Source organism: Citrus sinensis, chromosome 9 (genome assembly GCF_022201045.2).
Source record: "Citrus sinensis cultivar Valencia sweet orange chromosome 9, DVS_A1.0, whole genome shotgun sequence".
Taxonomy (NCBI): Eukaryota; Viridiplantae; Streptophyta; class Magnoliopsida; order Sapindales; family Rutaceae; genus Citrus; species Citrus sinensis.
In genome coordinates this window covers 10,624,520-10,639,392 of record NC_068564.1, presented here as the reverse complement: position 1 = coordinate 10,639,392, position 14,873 = coordinate 10,624,520, and the positions used below count along the sequence as shown (strand labels likewise).

Here is a 14,873-nt window from a genome sequence, read left to right as displayed (position 1 = left end):
AAAGTGGAAGTAATTGTGAATTGGGAAATGCCTTCTAGTGTGACTGAAGTAAGAAGTTTCTTAGGATTGGCAGGTTATTATAGGTGCTTTGTGAAAAGATTTTCTAGCATAGCAGCACCATTGACTAATTTGACTAAGAAGAATGTGAAGTTCAATTGGGATGAGGCATGTGAAAAGAGCTTCCAAGAACTCAAGAGTCATTTAGTGACTGCCCCCATTTTAACTCTCCTTTCTGAAGGTGGAGGTTTTGTGATTTTCAGTGATGCTTTTAGAAAAGGTTTGGGTTGCATTTTAATGCAGCATGGTAAGGTTATAGCATATGCTTCTAGACAGTTAAAGAGTCATGAACAAAACTATCCAACTCACGATTTGGAGTTGGATGCTATAGTGTTTGCTCTAAAAATCTGGAGACGACAATATTTGTACGGGGAGACTTGTGAGATATTCACTGACCATAAGAGTTTGAAGTACTTATTTACTCAAAAGAAATTGAATTTGAGGCAGAGAAGATGGTTGGAGTTGGTGAAGGATTTTGACTGTTTTATTAATTACCATCCAGGTAAGGCAAATGTGGTAGCAGATGCCTTGAAAAGGAAATCATCTGGGTGCATGGCTTATCTTATCACAATGCAATCTCATTTGGTAAAAGACTTAAGGAGATGTGGGATTGAGATAAGTACTCATGGGCAAGCAGACTTGTTAGCACATTTAATAGTCCAACCCACTCGAATTGATAAAGTTAAGGCAGCTTAAAAGAACGACATGGAACTCAATAAAATCCGTGAAGATGTGAACAAATGACATAAGCCTGTATTTAGACTTGACAAAGGGGATGCATTATGGTTGGGGCAAAGGTTATGCGTGCCAACTGATGAAGAGTTGAAGGTAGAGATCTTAAAAGAAGCGCATGAATCATCTTATAGTATGCATCCTGGTAGCACTAAGATGTATCGGGATCTAAAGCAGAGTTTTTGGTGGAGGAATATGAAGAGAGATATTGCTGCTTTTGTGTCTCGATGCTTAGTCTGCCAATAAGTGAAGATCGAACATTAAAGACCAGCAGGAACTTTACAAACGCTTCCTATTCCTCAGTGGAAATGGGAACACATAACAATGGATTTCATCTCTAGATTACCTCGTTCTAGGAGGGGATATGATTGCATTTGGGTAATTGTTGATCGATTGACGAAATCAACTCATTTCTTGGCAAGGAAGAGTACAGACAATATAGGGCAACTAACTAAGTTATTCATTAAAGAGATAGTAAGGCTTCATGGAGTTTCAGTGTCAATAGTGTCTGATAGAGATCCATTATTTACTTCAAGATTTTGGGCTAGCTTACATAAAGAGTTGGGGACGAAATTGAGATTTAGCACTGCTTTCCATCCACATACAGATGGACAATCCGAAAGGACTATTCAAACCCTTGAGGATATGCTTCGAGCTTGTATATTAGACTTGGGTGGTGGTTGGGAAGAGCGCTTAATGTTGATCGAATTTAATTATAACAATAGCTTCCATTCGAGTATTGGCATGGCACCATTTGAGGCATTATATGGAAGAAAGTGTAGGTCCCCAATCTGCTGGGATGAGGTTGGTGAAAGAAAACTTTTGGGTCCAGAATTAGTACAGATTACAGTTGATAAAATCAAGTTGATTAGAGAACATCTTCAAACAGCTCAGAGCAGACAGAAGAGTTACACAGATCGTTGTAGACGTGAATTGGAATTTGAAAAAGGAGATTTTGTTTTCTTGAAAGTATCGCCATGGAAAGGGGTGTTTCGGTTCGGGAAGAAAGGGAAGCTTAGCCCTAGATTTATTGGACCATTTGAGATTTTAGATAGAATTGGTCCGGTGGCCTATTGCATAGCTTTACCACTAAGTCTATCTAGGCTTCACAATGTATTTCATGTCTGTGTTCAAAAAGTACATTGCAGACCCTTCACATGTGCTAGACTATCAACCGATTCAAATAACTAAAGACATGTCATATGAGGAACAACCTATTGAGATTGTTGATCGAAAAGAACAAGTATTAAGGAGTAGAGTTATTCCCCTAGTGAAGGTACGATGGATGAATCATTCTAATGAGGAAGCCACATGGGAGCGAGAAGCAGAAGTGTTGGAGAAGTATACTAAACTCTTCCATGCATAAGGTACCCTTTTAATTTCGAGGACAAAATTTTTGTTAGGAAGGGAGAAATTGTAACGCCACAAATTTTCATAATATTAAATTATGGAAATTGGGATTTCATTGAGAATTATGGGTGGCCTATAACCCTTATTAAGAAAGGGATACTAATTTATAAATAGAGGTTATTTATGAGATAGTTTTGGAAAATAGTTATTTTTCCTAATTAAATAGGGTTTCTTAAGACTCCCTATAAATTCATACTTTTTCCCTTCCATAACCCTCAGTCCACGACATTTATTCTTCTTCTCTGCTGCTCTTTACGCTTCTACCAAAATCTTAGGATTCAAACCTTTGTTTAGGAGAGAATCAAAGCGACGGGTAAGTTATTCTCCCCATTCTCAACAGATTTCTAATCACTTTATCTAGGGTTTATATTGGCATGATTCTAGATGGTTATAGATCATAATGCATGATTTAGAATGTATTTAGACTTTGTTTAGAGTTTTGATTTATTAGGAGTTTAGTTAATCAATCCTTGACGTATTAATCACACAGGATAATTCTGGACAGCATGAGTATCTCGAATTTAAACTTATATTTTCTGAATGATATTTCTTATGAAATTTATATTTCTGGAAACTAGACATGTAGGGCTTTTTGAGTAAATTTTATTTCATTAAATTCGACTTCGTTTTCAATTTTATATGTATTTTCGAAATAGAAACCACTGCACTGGAAAACTGCGATTCCAGCATTGCGATCGGATTCACAAGATTATTTGTACCACCAAATGAACTCGGAAAATTCTGAAAGTTTATATGCAGGTTAATATATGTGTCTAGGATTCCCAGTTTTAATTTCATAATTTTCGGATTAGTATTTTATTTTATAAAAACCACAGAACCCATTCTGTTTGGTTTAGGTTATGTGAAAACATGTTGAGAAATAAATAGTTTTGAAAATGTTTTTGGGATAGCCGCATCTGAAATGAGACCTGGTTGTCGAGCTTCTTCTATAAACCATGTAATTACGAGTTATTTATGAAGCAATCCCTGAATATGGAAAATGACTATTGTCAAGGCAAGGGTATGGGTTCTACATTTACATCTGCAGCATGTGACCCTGCGTATATGTCATATTCATATGTTTTGATGATAACTCTTTCTTCTTATAAGCTTTTAGGATGTAGGCATGGATTAGATTATTCATCTTGATACAGATGAGCTAATACATCCTGCAGGAGCTCGTGAGTACTCCATGAGACAGCTGCTGTCAGATGTACCTAGCAATGTCGATATGGTAGTCTTCCCCAATTATGTGAGTGGAACAATACTTATTATGCAGATGAAAAATCCCATTAGTATATATTTTGGTGCAAAAAGAACTTGACACTCTTTGTTTTGATGGTCCCTTTATTTTGTTGCGTTGACATGAAAGATAATGGTGCGATATAATTTGTTTCAGGAGAGTTGTATTGAGTGAGACGATATTCAGGAACCGTTCAGCGAGGTAGGATCTCTCTTTTGGTTGCTTCCTATGCTTCTGGCTGGGTAAACAGATAAATCAATACAATATCAAAGTTAGAGTCATTCTAGGCTCGTTTATTAAAGGCTTCACAAGTTTTTGCTAATATATATGATTATCATCTGCAAGTTTTCTTGACAATCTTGGATGTTTGCATCTTAACATGAGGACAAAACATTTGTAATTGTTGATCTATGACATTGTCACAGGTGTCGATGTTTAAGAATAACTATGACCATCTTCCTAAAGATGTTTACTTTGGAAACTATAGGGAAGCAGCCCGCAATAATCCGAACTACTTTCTGACATATGGAAATGGTAAAGCATATGCTCGTGTTCAAGATCATCTTCGTTCTAATGGTGCACATAGATGGCAAAACTACATGAATAACCCAATGTATGGTGATTCTATACTACACTAACTATTTTAATGTATTTCATCTGCATCCATGTATGTATATATTTATTGAGATGCTATATGGATAGATAATGTGAAGTACATTACCACGAAATGCATGTATATATGGATAGTTTAGGCTCCTATGTAGTGCCAACATGTCTTGTCCCAGGTCTTTCACATACTTCATTCCAACCATCGTTCCAAAACCAAATGGGTTGCCTTGGGTTCAGGCCATGTTTGGGCTCATATGTAGCACTATCAGCCCGAACTAATTTGTTTGGGAAGAAATAAAGATAGGAAAGGGGATAAAGTGAAGCTCTGAATGATCAATTCACCTGAATGAATAGACATTTTATATATACTGGGATGGTGTATGTTTGTGTTACTTACACCTTATTTGTTACAAGCTTCTGGTAGGCTGCTTATATGGATTATGTTTTACTAATATATTGAAGACAATACTTTAAATGAAGTTGTAATCAAAATATAGAAATTGATTGTGGATCAAATATCCTGGGGGAGAAGAAGAAAGAGATAACAGAGTTTAGAGCAGTGGTAACAATAAGAATATGGATTATTCACCAGGGTAATTTTGGCAGTATAGCCAGGTCAGACTAGCCAAGTGTTGCACCCATAGCATGACCTCGTGTCATCCCCTATTTGTGTTTTTAGTTGTAATCCTCAAATTTCCTTGATCCCCAAAATGATAAGAAAAGCGTTACCCTGCCATGATGGGTTTATTGCAGTTCCCATTAGAATTGGGAACCAATACAATTCCTATCCCTTCATGTACTTTGTGTCTGTCTTAACACTTTTAGAACATGGTCATTATGAAAATCTCTTTATTGAAGTACTGGTCACTGTAGTTCAGCTTGTATCTATTTTCAGTTGAAAGTTTTGGTAAGGATCAGAATACTTCCTTTTTCTCATTTTTTTGACACAGGCTTAATACTGTCGTGTAATCTTTGATAGTGAAATTGAAATGGATGACGCTGCTATCCTGCATTACACATACACCAAATTTTCTAATTTAACTTCATGACATGATCGTTGTGGCTGCAGGCCTACAAAGGAAGATGTTAAAAGATGGTTTATGCTGGAATTTGACTGAGTTTTGAGTTTTTTTCCTTTGCACTGTTGGTTCTTGACAAAAAACTGAAAAAGAAACTTATGATGAAGGGCATCTTGACTCGCATTTATGCTCCTATGGTGAGTGCTTTTGAGTTGTGTAGTTGATGGATTTTGTGTTGCATGTATGTACTCAGTGTCGTAAAACTGTTTGATATTAGTTCCCTTCATAGATCATTACTCAAGGACTACAGGAATCTGGGATTTACACCTCTGTAATAGCATCAGCGAATACAACGCTCTTAAAGGACAAAATATTGAATTAGCTGATGAAGCTGAACCTGATGCAACACACGTTAGAGTGCCAGCTGGAATCAAGCCAACTGTAAATCCAGTAGCTAGTCTAGGAGTGAAAGTGAAAGGTGCTCGTGAGAAGCTGGAAAGTTCCAGATGGCAAAACTGTTATGAAGAGATTCCCATGCAGCTAGATGATGTAGAAATTAGTTAACAAATCAGCACTTATCAATTGTATTGAAATCAGTTACATCAGAGTTTGTTATTAGTAGTTACATTGCTTAGCTGTAATTAGCGTGCTTAGCAAATATTAGATTCTATTATAAATACTCAGCTTAGCTCATTTCTGTAATTAGTTTTTGTGATACTAAAATGAAAGCCAGTTCTTCATCTTCTTACTTTTGATCTTCAAATTCCAACTTGGTATCAGAGCTAGTTGTTATAATGGCTAGTAATGAATTTCAAACCACAAGCACTCGAGCTTCAAGCTCAACTGCAAATCCAATCACAAACTCAATCAACAACTCATCAGTTAACTCTCTGATCTTCAACACTTCGATCAAGCTGACAAACAATAATTACCTGCTATGGCGATCTCAAGTTATTGCCACAATCAATGCAAATGAACTGGAAGATCTAATTTACAATACTAAGAATCCTCCAAGCCGAATGATTATAAATGTTGATAACGATCAAACTGTAATCACCGTGGCAAATCCGTAGTTCTAGATCTGGAGAAAAGTTGATCAACAACTCATGAGCTGGTTGCTTTCAACTCTGAGTGAAGAAGTGTTAAGTGCTGTGTTGGAGCGAGCTCATCTCTAGAGGTATGGTAAACCCTCTCTGGACAGTTTGGTGCTAGATCTCGTTCAAGAGTTCTTTACTTAAGAACTCAGATCTAGACAACTAGAAAAAGATTTTTGAATGTTCATGAGTATTATACTAAGATGAAGGTGAATTTAGATTCACTTAGAGCTGCTGGTAATCATATGAGTAATGATGACTTTGTATTGTGTTTACTTGCTAGTCTTGGACCTGAGTATGACTCGATTGTTGCTACAATCAATGCTAAGTCAGAAAGCATAACTCCATAAGAGGTTTATGGCATGCTGTTGAGCCAAGAAAATAGGATTGAACATCAGAACTCTGTCAGTGGTGTAGACTATCAAGTAAACATTGCTTATTACAAAGGAAACTAGAGGAGGAATTGGCAATCAAATTTCAACAACACTGGAAATGTTACCAATCAGAGTGGAAGGCAATATGGAACTAATTCTGGTGGTGGAAACTTTAATCCAACTCAGGAGAGAATGAAAGGGAATGCTCCAGCTGATGAAGAAGCACCTAAAGAACCATGTCAGATTTGCTTCAGGAAGAATCATACTGCTGTAAACTGCTGGTATAGGTTTAAGAAAAACTATGTGCCTAATTTTGTAGGAAACAAAATGAGTGCTTATGTGGCTAAAGGTGCAGAAACTAAAAGTGGAGGCTGATATCTTGACAGCGAAGCAACAGATCATGTCACTAATGATCTCAACAACTTAAGCATAAGTTCTAAATACAAAGGGAATTATCAGCTTGCAGTAGGTAATGGCTCTAAGCTTGAAATTGTTTCTGTTGGTTATACATTGCTTGGCACACTTGAACCTGATATCCAGAAATACATTAAACTAAACCACGTTCTCTATGTACCATAAATAACCAAAAATCTAATCAGCATATCAAAACTATTGAATGATAACAATATATACACTAAATTTGACAAAACATATTGTGTTGTTAAGGACAAGAGAAAGGGAATTGTTCTCATGAAAGGTGTGGCTAAAGATGGACTGTACAAGTTGCTGAACTTGCCTCTAAATCACTCTCAAGTCAAGTCTATTTTGTTGTCTTCAGTTTCATATTCTAGTCTACTTTCTGTTTGTAAAATAAATAAACCAGAGTCTATGATGTCAGTTGTTTCTAAAGAACATTGTACAAGTTGTAAAGATCAAAGAATCAATAAAACTCTTGATCTTTGGCACATGAGATTAGGTCATCCAAATGTTTCTGATCTTAGAAAAACCCTGTCAGCTTGTAATATCTCATTTGGAAATAAAATGTCTGAGTTGTCCGTTTGCAAAGCTTGTCAATATGGAAAGATGCACAGATTATCTTTTAAAAGTAGTGAATCAAAATCATCTACTGTCCTTGAGATCATTCATAGTGATCTTTGGGGTCCAGCACAACCATCTCAAATCAGGGGTTCAAATATTACATTGCTTTTATTGATGACAAAACAAACTACACCTGGATTTATGGGTTAGCTAATAAGTCTCAAGCACTGTCAGCTTTCATTGCATTTAAAAACCAAATTGAGAAAAGCTTAGAGCTGAAAATAAAAACAATTCAGTGTGACATGGGGAGGGGGGGGGGGGGGAAAAAAACGTTTTTGAACCTTACCTCAGAAATGAAGGGATAGCTCTAAGATATTCCTGCCCCTATACACATCACTGAAATGGGAAAGCTAAACAATTCAGTGTGACATGGGGGGGGGGGAGAATACAAAGTTTTTGAAACTGGACTCACACTTCTTGCTCAATCTGATATACCTCTTAAGTTTTGGTGGGAAGAATTCTATAATGCTACTTATCTTATCAACCGAATCAGTACACTTACATTGAATCACAAAACACCTTTTGAGGCCCTTTATTCCAAGAAACCAAGTTACTCTCAAATCAAGATCTTTGCTTGTGAGTGTTACCCTTTCTTAAGACCATACAACAGTCATAAGCTTGATTTTCATACCTCTAAATGTGTTCATTTAGGTTTCAGTAAATTGCACAAGGGTTATCTGTGTTTGAATCCAAATGGTAGAATTTATATTGCTGCTCATGTTAACTTTAATGAGAATTCTTTTCCTTTCCAAAATGATTCAAATTTCATGGTTTCAAAGTCTACTCACACACCAGAACCTGTAAACACATTTAGCAAGTTTATCTCAATATCATTTCCCTTAGAAACCCAAAATCATAAGGCAACAACAGCAAGTACAAATTCATTGGAAGACACTGCTAGCTTAGATGATCCTTCTAATGAACATAATCCTGACAACAACCTTGATAAAATAAATTCAATGCATGATAATGAAATCAACACACATGAATCTCCTCAAACTTCTTTTCATTCTGAACCAAACAACCAAATTTTAGAAACATCTCAGCCTACATATCAACCTAGACCTTCACATCCTATGACAACTAGAGCTAAAAATGGCATATTCAAACAAAAAATTTACAACACTGAAAAGTCTCTGTCCCTTAACACACCTTCAAGTGTAGCTGAAGCTTTGAATAACCACAAGTGGAAACAAGCAATGCATGAAGAGTTCAATGCCTTAATGAGAAATCAAACTTGGTGTTTAGTTCCTCCAGAACAAAATATGAAGCTGGTTGGAAACAAATGGATCTATCGGGTGAAACAAAACTCAGATGGATCAATCAATAAATACAAAGCTCGTTTGATAGCTAAGGGGCTTTTACAAACAGAAGGGGTTGATTATCAAGAAACTTTCAGTCCAGTTGTCAAACCAGCAACCATAATGATTATACTAAGTCTTGCTGTCATAAACAACTAGAAGCTGAGACAAGTAGATATCAACAATGCACTCATAAATGGAGAGCTCAGTGAAACTGTTTACATGCCTCAGCCAGAAGGTTTTGAGAATTCAGAACATCCAAACTATGTGTGTAAGCTGAAAAAGGCCCTCTATGGATTGAAGCAAGCACCAAGAGCATGGTTTGATAAACTCATATCAGTTCTTGAGTCTTGGCAATTTACTAGAACTAGGTCAGACACATCCTTATTCTTTAAGAGAAGTGGGAATGCTATGATTATGTTGTTGATTTATGTTGATGATATAATAGTGACTGGAAACAATAATACTGAAATAGAATAGCTTATCAGTAACCTCAGCAGCACTTTTGCTCTTAAGGATTTGGGGAATCTTAATTTCTTTCTTGGTATTGAAGTTATTAGAAATGATGATACTTTGGTATTATCCCAGTCAAAGTATATAAAAGATCTGCTTGCCAAGTTTGATTTGAAAGAATGTAAGGGAACTGATACTCCTCTGGCCACAATAGAAAAACTTAGCAAAAACATGGGTGAAGATTTTACTGATGCAACTCAATACAGAAAAGCTATTGGAGGATTACAGTATGCAATATTAACAAGGCCCGAAATAACATATGTATTGAGTGTTAGAAAATGTATATTTATAAAGGAGAAAATCATCATTTTACACTTCAAGTTTTACTAACACCCTTACTTTTATGTTTTTAAGTTTCTTGTGCTTTAATTACGTGTGTTTTATTTTAATTAAGTATTTTATGTATTTTAGGGGCATTATGGTCATTTCACAATAACGAGAGCTCAAACGGCAAAACGGACATCACTTTTGAACTCAGGACAGTCGAAAACCTTAGGAGGAGCATAAAAGGAAAAATATCACTGTTCACATGTACGGTACTATTCACATGTACGATATTGTCTACGTTACTGTTCACAACACTGTTCACATAAATGGATCGATGACGTGGCATTGACCAATGATGTGGCATTGACTGATGAGGTGTCACAATTCCATTGGAGAAAATTCTTATGCACTGTTGATTGGTGAAGTAGCAGTATATTAGTGGACCAAAAATTACACGTACGGTACATGCATATACACATGATTATTTTCAACCAAACCGCGTCACTGTTCAAACCGGTTGACTGTTCAAACCGTGTGGTCAAACCATGTCACTGTTCAAACAGCGTGGTCAAACCGCGTACTGCTGACTGATGACGTGGCGCAATCCTAAGCGTCCAAACTGTTTTTAATCCGATGGCTATGATTTACTCAATGTATCTATAAAAAGGGGACCTCTCCCCCCTAATTTGGCATCTCTAAATCCATTTTTGGGCTCCATTTTTTGTAATTCCTTCTTCATCTTGTATTTTCTACGTATTTTAATAAATTCTCATTTTACCCCTAGTTCAATTATGAGTAGCTAATTTTCTTTCAAACTTGGGTTGAAGGTGAAGTCTCAACATGTGTCATGAGCTTTATTTGGTAAATTTATTTTCTCTTCCCCTCTAGTTTTTGTGGATGTTTTGACTTCTCGTCGACAAATAATAATAATCTTGTCTAGATACTGCCCTGGTTTTATCAGCTCCCTAGTACAAGGTTATTATTATTTGGCACTATAAGCCCTTAACACCATATTGATTAGAGTATGGTTTATGAGGTGTGGAGTCCCCCCTTATGATTTAATTGGCATTAATAAGGAATATTTAGCCCATGATGCATGTTGATACGGATCCAGATACCCAAGCGCTTTAATTATAAAAGTTTTCTTTTTAATTTATTCTTGCCATTTTAATTTGAATTTTAGGATAATCCAAATCACTTTCACCACAAATCCAACCACTCTCATAAAAAATTAATTCTACATATAATTAAAATCCACCTCCTCGTGGGATCGACACTTGTCACCATTAGTCTATTCTACAATAGATTCGTGCACTTGCGAGTTCAATAAAATTTGCACAACAAGTTTTTGGTGCCGTTGTCGGGGAGGTAAGTTATTTGAATTCATAGAATTAATTTTTGTAAATAATTTTTTTCAATTATTTTCTTGTAATTTTTTTCTTATTTTAAAAAAAGAAAAAAAAAAGTGAATCTACATTTAGATGTAAGAATTTCTTTTCTTCTTCTCTTCTTTAAAATTCTGTAATTTAATTTTCAATTTATTTTTCTTTGTAATTTTTTTGTTTATCTTATTAATTTATTTTTAGTTAATTTATTTCACGTATTTTTTTAAATGTGTTTTTTATAGAAAGGTTGTAACAGCGTGATAAGTTTAGTACTGTAATTTCTCATTCTTCTTTATTTTTATTTGTTTTGTTTCCATTTATTTTGTGTTCTTTGCATGCATGGTCGAAAGGTCATTATTACCTAATCTTGAGCCTATAGACCTTGAACTTGAAAAAACACTTCGCACACACAAACACGTTGTAATTAAAGATAAAAGTGAAATGGATTTGCAACAACAACAAGCACCGCCAAAGAGGCCATTTAAGGACTATTTCAGTCCCTTAGCTAATTTGAGCACATCATGCATAAGATACCCAAATGTAGTTGCTAAGAGTTTTGAACTAAAACTTAGTGTGCTAAATTGTCTCCCAACATTCTATGGCCTAGAAAATGAGGACCCATATAATCATCTGAATGATTTTCATGCTGTTTGTCAAATTTTTAAATACAAGAATTTTTCAGACGATGATGTTAAACTTAGACTATTCCCATTTTCTTTAAAGGATTGAGCTCGTTCATGGCTTAATACATTGTATGCTAATAGCATTACATCATGGGAACAAATAGTAACAAAATTTTTGAATAAATATTTCCCAGTGCATAAAACCAATGTTATTCGCAGGGAAATCTCAGAGTTTACCTAGAGAGGAGACGAGCAATTTTTCGAAACATGGGAGCGATTCAATGGGCTACTCTTGAAGTGTCCACATCATGCGTACGAGAAATGGCACCAATGCCAATACTTTTTGAAGGGATTATTGCCAAATGTGCAAGAATGGCTAATGGCAACAAGTAGAGGAGAGATAATATCAAAAAGTGCATCAGAGATTTGGGAATTCTTCCAGTGACAAGCGGATAATTCCCAACAACGGAGTCGATTACTCAAGAATACTAAAAGAATTAAAGGAGTGAATGAGATTCACATTGGCAAGTCAACTTCGGGAATCAAAGAAGTCAAGGAGATGGTTGAAGGCCTCTCTCGACAAATAGTATCGTTAACGACTGCTAAATCAACAGAACCACATGACCATGACTCATACTTAGATCAAGCCAATGTCATAGGTGTAATGAGAAAACCATAAAATTACAACCCATACTCCAACACATATAACCTTAGATGGAGAGACCATCCTAATTTTTCGTGGTCTCAAGGATTCCAATATAATGGACCAGCAGCTCCAGCTCCACCAATGCAACCAATTCCTCAAATTCCTCAAGCCTCTCAACCACCATTTAGACCATACAATCAGAACCAGAACTACTCTCAACCCAAACCATGTGAGGATTCATTACAGAATTTCAAGAATGTTACTCACTCCACGATTGAGCAACAGAACCGCACCATTGATGAAATACGAAATGAGATGAGAGCAAGCTTTAACTCACAAGCCCAATCAGTTTCAAGCCTCGAGAAGATAGTGGGACAACTTGCTTCTTCAGTTCAAACCTTGGCAATGACTGTTGAGAAAGGTAAATTTCCAAGTCAACTAGTGCCTAATCCTAAAGGAGTACATGAAGTAAGTACCAGTTCACCACAACAACATGGAGAGGTCAAAGCAGTCATTACCTTGCGAAAAGAAAAAGAAGTTGACAACAAAGTGGAGATGCCGGTGACAAAAGAAAATCAAATTGTACCTATGAATGTTGAGGACTCACTATCGGAAGAGAAAGAAGAAACCAACCTACGAGAATATGTTCCCAAAGCTCTATTTCCTCAGAGGTTAGCTAAAGGAAAGAAGGGAAAATCCACAAGTGAGATTCTTGAAATCTTCAAATAGGTAAGTGTTAACATCCCTTTACTTGATACTATAAAACAAGTTCCATCTTATGCCAAGTTTCTTAAAGACCTTTGTACTAAAAAGAGAAACATTCACGTTCAAAAGAAGGCCTTTTTAACAGAAAACGTTAGTTCTATACTCCAATACAAAATTCCTCTGAAATACAAAGACCCAGGCTCCCCCAATATCTCATGTAGTATAGGGAACCACACAATTGAGAATGCTTTGTTGGATTTATGAGTTAGTGTAAATATGTTACCTTACTCAGTTTTCGTAAAACTTGGACTAGGAGAATTACACCCAACTCCAGTGGTATTACAACTTGCAGATCGGTCCATGAAAATACCTCGTAGTATTGTGGAGGACGTGCTTATCCAGGCATACAAGTTTTATTTTCTTGTTGATTTCATTATAATTGACACTCAACCAATACAAGATTCAATGAAGCACATCCTCATTATTCTAGGTCGACCTTTCTTGGCAACTGCAGATGCTCACATTTAATGTAGGACTGGAAATATGCAGTTGTCCTTCGGTAACATGACTATGGAGCTGAACATTTTCAACATTGCCAAACAACCTCACAATGCAGATGATGGAATTATTGATGTGGATTTAATAGAAGAAATAATTGATAATATTTTTCTTTTAAACCTTAGTGATGATCCTTTACAAACATGTTTAACTCACTTTGGTTTTGATTTTGATTTTGATATTGACAGATCAGTCGATGAGGTCAACACTCTACTTGACTCAGCACCATCCATGGACAATAATAAATAGAAGTCAATAGTTGAACAACTAGCACCATCAGAGAAGAAACTCATCCCATCATCAGAATCACCGCCGAAACTCGAGCTTAAACCATTACCCAACACTCTAGAATATGCATTTCTGAGAGAAGAAAGTACTCTGCCGATGATCATATCATCATCCCTAAATGACGAACAAAAAAGTAAGTTGTTGGATATTTTAAAAGAGCACAAATGAGCATTAGGATGGACCATAGCAGACATCAAAGGTATAAACCCAGTAGACTGCATGCATTACATTCACCTTGATGAAAATGCTAAACCTATTAGGGAAATGCAACGTCGGTTAAATCCTAACATGAAAGAAGTTGTTAGAACTGAAGTTCTTAAGCTATTAGATGCATGTATCATTTACCCAATTTCTGATAGTTCATGGGTCAGTCATGTGCAAGTTGTTCCCAAAACGTTAGGAGTCACAGTAGTTACGAATGCCGATAATGAATTGATACCCACTAGAGTAACTGTAGGATGGCGTGTATGCATTAATTATAGAAAGTTGAACTCTATCACACGTAAAAACCATTTTCCTTTACTATTTATCGATCAAATGCTTGATAGATTAGCAGGCCATGAATTTTATTGCTTTCTAGATGGCTACTCAGGATATAATCAGATTCTCATAGCACCAAAAGATCAAGACAATACCACTTTCACTTGCCCTTTTGACACTTTTGCATATAGGAGGATGCCATTTGGATTATGTAATGCACCTACTACATTTCAACGATGCATGTTAAGCATTTTTTCTAATATGGTTGAACGATTCCTTGAAGTCTTTACGGATGACTTTTCTGTCATTGGTGATTCATTTGATCAATGTTTACATCATCTAACATTAGTTCTGCAGAGATGTATCGAGAAGAACTTAGTCTTCAATTGGGAGAAATGCCATTTTATGGTAAAACAATGTATTATTCTCGGTCACATCATTTCGAGCAAAGGTATTGAGGTTGATAAAGCCAAGGTGGATCTTATTTCTAATCTTTCTCCACCTAAAACAGTCAGAGAAGTAAGATCTTTC

At 36.0% G+C, this 14,873-nt stretch overlaps 1 pseudogene; it reads left to right on the top strand.

Annotated features, from left to right (window-relative positions):
• Positions 1 to 14,873, top strand: part of LOC102627515 (glycosyltransferase-like At2g41451) — a 38,237-nt pseudogene that overhangs the window by 14,139 nt on the left and 9,225 nt on the right.